Genomic DNA, 6,141 nt, shown 5'->3' with positions numbered 1-6,141 from the left:
GGTGTATGAGATGGCGTAAAGCAAAAAGAGCAAATGAAAGGAGAAAGGAGGGGCACTAGTAGGTATAGAGACAGAGCACTTGCAACAGTTTGTAAAATACATGAAGGTTGTAGCATATACGAGTGTCGGTGCGTTCCAGGTCGTAAGATCCAATCAGGCCAAGGGTTCAACCCAGGGTTTTGAAAGGAGTTGGTATCAGTTTTAAGTGTCTCTCATATTTGCACCCATATGGACAGTGGAAAGGTGTATAAGAGTATAGGGGGTGGACAAATAGAGAATTATGGTGGTTTTGGAGTGGCAAAATGGTTATCAAGGGAGTTAATCCATGGGGAATTTTGTAACGAGGTGTTGTCTGCCCCTCTCAGAAAGGAGATCCAGTTTAGCCAAGGGCGGAAGGAGGTGGTGGCACTATTCTTCCAGTTAGTTAAAATAGATTTGCAGGCAGCCGTAAGAAGTAAATCAATTAGTAGACTGTCGTTGCGGGATCTGGTGTTCGGATCTAAAAAAAAACATGAGTAGTTTTAAAAAAGATCGCTCCAGAAGGACTCCGCAGATAGAATGGATAAAGTTAAACACTGAATCCCAAAATGGACCAACAGCTCTACAGTAGAAGAAAAGGTGGGGAAGACCTCCCATAGGGTCATTACAGTTCCAGCAACTTGGAGTGTCTCTTATGGAGAGTTTGTGGAGGCGTGCCAGGGTCCAAAAGGTCCTGTGCAATAGCCAGAATTTCGTCTGTGCAAGGGATGGGGATAGCTTATATGAGATCACTGATCTCCAAATCTGATGCCAAGTTTGTGGCGTGATCGTTTCGTCAGGATCCCATTTAGATTGGAGCCTAAAGGATGTGGTGGAGGATTTCGGTTGTATAAGATGGTAGAGCTTGGAGGCCTGGTGGCCGGATTTATTAAAGGATAGGATGATCCTGAAAAATCGTAAAAATCTATATTTTGCAGGTTGAAGCGATTTTTCACTTCTCTAAAGGATAGCGGATTTTGGGAGGGCCCTAGGTCTTTCAGGAAATGAATGCCCTTAGAAACCCAGTAAGACCAGCAGGCTTATAAACACCAGAAGAATGACAAGAGAATGATACGCGCTCAATGCGCCAGGGCTGAGTGAATAATAAAAGGTGCACACCCTTTTATTTAAAGAGGCGAAGAGCTTTTTTTTTTTTCCATTTTAACTATCTACTAAATCCGTCATTCATTCTCCTTATAAATCGCCATGGGCGTGTGTGGCTGCAACAAAAGGCTCCTTTGATGTAGCACATAAAGATGGAATTTTATTTTTGGAAGATGTTAGCAGTACTGCTGCTTTAAGTAGGGATTTAACGGCACACTGCTTGCCCAAATTACCTTTTCTCCTACCTCTGCACACAGGAGTCTATTCATTACAAGCCCAATCGTTTTTTATGGTTGTTTTTTTACCATACATTAGAGAAATCTACAAGCCAGGGTCATTGCAGAGAACTTACGGCCATCATAATTTTGCTCACCCTGCTATACTATTTTATTAATTTATTTTTTTAACTTTTCACTAACCTGTGGCTAGTGTTCAAGTGAATATTTCTGAGTCAGCGTGGCATGTACTGCTTACAGTGTTTGCCCAGCATTTCTAGTTTTCAATGCAATCGATTTACATTGGTAGCGATAAAAGTCCACTTAGTGAGATAAAAAAGAATAAGTTAAACACAATGCATAGGGATCACTTTGTGCGACTTAATATGCACAGGGACCACTCGAGAGACTACTTGAGTATGGGTAATTCACTGCCTTGTTCTGTTCTACGGTTTTATATGCAGCACATTAGTACTGTTTACAAGGTTTCTGTTTACAAGGTTTGTTGTGTGTATCTGTAATCCCAGTTGCCACTTTCCTAAACCCCTGCTGTGTGTATCTGTATTCCTGGTTGGCGCCTTCCAACCCCTATTGTTTGCACCTGTACTTCCAGTTGCCACCTTCCAACTGCTCTTGTGGGTATCTGTACTTCCAGTTGCCACTTTTCTACCTTTGTTGTGTGTATCTGTAATCCCAGTTGCCACTTTCCTAAACCCCTGCTGTGTGTATCTGTATTCCTGTGTCCTCCTATCTCGTTGTGCCACTTTCTTCCTGCCCAATTTACATTTCCCCATCTCTATTTTCCCGAGTGCGTGTCTTCCTGCCCCAGTGCCATTCTCTCTGCCCCATGAAATTGATTTCCCATCCCCAGATGCTCTGTTCCCCTCCCCCAGTGTCTGTCTTCGTGTTCCATGGCCGAGTGTCGCTCCGCCCGATTCCCCGGGGTCTGTCTCCTAGTCCCAGTGTCAGCATGTCTGTACACAGTGTGCATTCTGGCCTACAATTATTGTTTTCAAGCCCCAATGTCACTGTGCTTGATTCCTGATCAAAAAATGACAGTCAAATAAATATACTGATGAAAAGCGGTTGAAAATATACGCGGCACTGTCCTACAGTCAAAGGTATTTGTATAAAAGCAAGGCAGTAAGGACATACTGCTCGAAGGATAGCTCAGGAGGTTAATCGCCTGCTGCTCGCCACAAACCTGCAGATCACAGGTTCTAAGCCGACCACAGTGCCCGGCACTCTAAATCATGCACTTTTTTCCACCTCTAACCACATCCCCACCAGAGTGCCTAAAAGTGGTTCACAGAATTGAGCTGCTGCGATGCAAGAAAGAGCGCTTGAATCTGTCCCGTATTTTTCCTTTACACAATGTTCCTATTCTCATTAAAAATGTAGAATTACAGGTAACAAAATGCAAAGAAAAAATCGCAGGCAATTTAAACTCTCTGGGTTCAGTTTGTAGTGTGCTGCCAAAAGGAACCAGCCCTCCCTCATAGTGCATTGCTTGCAGAAGGCAACCACTTGAAACAAATCCCAGAGAAGCGTGTTAGCTTGATTTCGAATACTTTCATTTAAGCCCCAAGAGAGAACTCAGTTTGAGGAGCACCATTTATAAACTGTGATTGTCCAGCTCGACCAGACCTCAAGTGGTTCATTGCAGCTGTGGGTAGTCTACCCCCTCATGGTTGCATTATCTGCATTCCATTTTTCAGCGGTGTTATTCCCATCACAGATGGGTAGTACCGTAATAAGGACGTTTTTATTTCGACCTGCATACATATAACCACTCTAAAATTGTCTACAGACGTATTGTCAGTTATAAGTGGATTTAGAAAAGTAAATCTATACTTCCCTGTGTACACTTACCATGACGGTATACTGGAAGTCCAGATCTGTGCGTGAAATTATGACATACAACCATTTTACACCCAGCACTACAAGTTTCAGGATGCAACGAAAACATAGGGCTGGATGAGCCACTCACGCCTGACATGAAACAACCTCATCTCTTTTCATTAACTTACACGTGAATGGTCACATTTAGTTCTATATGAATTTTAATGTATTGGAAAATTCTCCTAATTCGTTTTGTTTTAAAAGTATACTTTGGCAAGAGTTGGGCTAACGCGGAAAGTATTGTTTCTTAAAAATACGTGGATTTTGTGCACTTGATTGTGCTGTTGTGGACAGTGTGCCACATCTTGACCAGATCTGGTGCTGTGAGCCGGTGGACTACCAATAAGCTCCTGTAGAAGCAAGGGTCTGTGTTCATTCTGCTGGCCCTCTTTTTGCTGATCCCAAAAGTTCTGAAGCCACTGTGGGCTTTTGGTTGGACACCGACTGCTTTTAGGCACATCCCTAAAAAGACATCATCGATGGGGAAGAGTGGGATCTTCTCTGAAACCGGGAGCAGTCTCTTCGCCAGACCCGAAGACATCAAGAAGCCACCACCACCTGCATACACTGGGTAAGGCCCGATGAACATCTCCCGTGGAATGTAATACTTGCTGTGCTTGTTCCTAATAGGCACTGCTCTGCGGATGATGTCTCCAACAAAGAGGCTGGCTTGGTTGGATTCCTCTTTTCGGAATGTCAAGAAATCTAAAATGTTCTTGGTGTTAACAAAAATGTCATCATCACCCTTGAAGATGTACTCTACTCTAGGGCAGTACATGTGGAACCACTTGAGAAAGTTGACTTCTTTGAGGGTGAGGTTGAAGAAGGTGTCCATGAAGTCCCACTGTAGAATGTCTCCATAGATCTGGTCTTCCTGTTGGATAAGTCTTTGGAGAGTCCACTGGTCCTTGCCCGAGGACGTGGTCCCCAGCAGGAACAATGTGCGGATCTTCTTCTCTCCATTTTCCTTCTCTTGACCCCATGTCCTCCTGATAGCTTCCCGCCGGTCATACTGTTCAATAAGGGACTTCACCACTATGAGTAGGTGGACTTCGCCATGGCACTTCTCGGGGTGGTTGAGCAGCATAGGGAAGTACCTGCAGTGTCTGAGGAGCATGTACTGGTGGAACCTAGTGTCCATGTGGTTGAACCATGGTTGTTTCCTCAAGGACTGGTTTTCTAGGCAGATGCTTTTTGGTATGTCCCACTTGGGTGGAGTGGGAGGAACCGTGCCAAGATGCTGAGTTACTTCCAGTCCTGGCTGGCTCAAGTTCAGGACTTTATTACTTAGTTTGTTGGAGCCCTGGCTAGCAGGATAAAAATAGGCCATTGCTTTGAAGTCCAGTGTTCCCTTTCGGCCTTCGTCGACATTCGTGAGCCTGTGGAGGGCAACAAGTGTGGCTAAGAAGAAAGACATGCTCAGGCAGGTCTTCAGAATCCTCCTCCTTTTGAAGCAAAGCTCCATGTCCCTATATTCAGACTACCCCCCGCTTTGGTAGAGAATCACCTGACCATGGGCCACAGTTCTCGGCCACCATTCATGAGGCTAGGTTAGGAAGGTTGTCAAATACAACAAGTAACCAGACGTGCACCTCGGGCACAAGTTCTGCAGCCAATGTTCATGGAAATCAACACGTCCCTGTGTCCTGAGTCACAACGTCAGAGAGCCTCTCCAAAGAAATCAATAAACCCATTGCAATCCAAAATTGAAGATTTACTTGCTAGATCTGGAAGAGTGGCTCCTCTGCAATGAAATAACAGATGGCTTACTTTATTGGTGTTTCCACCGTCCAGTTAAACCTTGTACTCGCAATATTCATGTGCACGGCTCTGTTCTCCATTCAAAGATGTCTCCGCACGGAGAACTCTTGCCCAAGTGGTCTCTCAGTTCGTTTGGGCTCCTGCGTAGCTGCCAGCTCCATCACAGGCTAGGAGGGGGGTGGGGGAGGGAGGGATTCAACCGTCGAGTATTTCTTCTGCGCATAGTCAGTCTTCGTCGGGGAGTTTCAGTCGCAGACTGACTATTCCTGAACTTCTCCCAAAAACACTCCAGTAGATGGAGGGCAGCAGCGCTGCAGCCGGGCAGCTGGCTGCGCTCGGCTTAGAAGACGAACAGTATTCGACTATGTCAGAGGAGGCTCGCGCAGGAGCTGGGGCGGGGAGGGAGGAGGAGGAAGGGAGACTCCCAGTCCTGGAGAAACGTCACAGCTCCACGCGACGCACACATCCCCGAGGGTTCCGTATAACGATATGTTTGAGGATGTGTGTGTGGCGGCGGGGGTAGGAAGGCAACCTCTCTTTATGTGGACTTTTAATGGAGAGCATTTACGTAGTTACGTATTCATCATGGGGGTTCTAGTGACTCATGAAGATGCGTAGGTCAAAGTCTGTTAAAGTTACACATTCATTTACAAGACTGATTGTTAAAAATGAACATCTGTAATACTATTAAAAGTAAGTAACAGGGCAATTTGCAAGATCAATTATTAAGAATGAAGTAGAGATTTTATGTAGCTGTTTTAATAGCTCTCTATATATTATGATGCTTACTGCATACCGTTTAACAATACCACACGTAACAAATATTTGATGTTGGCGTTCGCTACTGACATCGAGTATGACTTGCAAATACCGACAAAGTTAAATTCGTCACGATCGAAAAAGGGTGTACCTTTACATAGAGTAAAAGTAACACCTATCAGTTAAAAGTAACACCTATCAGTTATAGCGCTTTTAAAAAGGACAAACATGTGGCATGTAAAATAAGTTTTTCTTATCAACCGGCCTGTCAGGTTGGGCATACCATACCTCTTTCTTTCACGCTAGGAAGGCTGTACGCTCATGTGTGCTACTGTAATTGTATTCATATCGCGCTTACTTCCACTGACGAGGTTTTGAAGCG

The 6,141-nt window shown here is 44.7% G+C and overlaps 1 pseudogene across 1 annotated transcript; it reads right to left on the bottom strand.

Annotated features, from left to right (window-relative positions):
• Window positions 1-3,382: 3,382 nt before the first annotated feature.
• On the bottom strand, window positions 3,383-5,448 carry LOC146868046 (UDP-GlcNAc:betaGal beta-1,3-N-acetylglucosaminyltransferase 7 pseudogene; annotated as a pseudogene). The gene has a single exon (XR_014962405.1). The product of XR_014962405.1 is annotated as a UDP-GlcNAc:betaGal beta-1,3-N-acetylglucosaminyltransferase 7 pseudogene (transcript).
• Between the last annotated feature and the right edge of the window lie 693 nt (window positions 5,449-6,141).

The sequence above is a fragment of the Triturus cristatus genome, chromosome 1_2 (assembly GCF_964204655.1).
Source record: "Triturus cristatus chromosome 1_2, aTriCri1.1, whole genome shotgun sequence".
NCBI classification, from domain to species: Eukaryota; Metazoa; Chordata; class Amphibia; order Caudata; family Salamandridae; genus Triturus; species Triturus cristatus.
Note: the sequence above shows the minus strand (reverse complement) of the source record. Positions and strands in the feature narration are given on the sequence as shown.